This window comes from Mastomys coucha, unplaced genomic scaffold, assembly GCF_008632895.1.
Source record: "Mastomys coucha isolate ucsf_1 unplaced genomic scaffold, UCSF_Mcou_1 pScaffold7, whole genome shotgun sequence".
Classification (NCBI taxonomy): domain Eukaryota; kingdom Metazoa; phylum Chordata; class Mammalia; order Rodentia; family Muridae; genus Mastomys; species Mastomys coucha.
In genome coordinates this window covers 32,530,455-32,530,796 of record NW_022196913.1, presented here as the reverse complement: position 1 = coordinate 32,530,796, position 342 = coordinate 32,530,455, and positions in this window count along the sequence as shown.

The following is a 342-nucleotide window of genomic DNA, read 5'->3' as shown; positions in this document are numbered from 1 at the left end:
AAAAAAAAAAAAAGAAATTTACCACGCCACTCTACAACTGAATGATATGCACAACTGGTAGAACTATTCTTAAGGAATAGTCAAAAAAGTAGTAAAAAATGGTTCTATCTAAAAAGAAAATTCAGATTCCCTTCTGGTTCTCCCAGGTATGTAAACAACCATGGAAACCAAGGCTTCATGGAACAGAAAAGGAAGGAACCCTACCAAACAATTCTGTGGAGTCAGTAATACTCTTTCACCAAAACCAGATAGGTACACAGCAACAAGAGAGATCTATAGATGTTTATCTGATGGGCATATAGGCAAATTTTCTGTATAATATGACTAATGCTAACTAAGGGT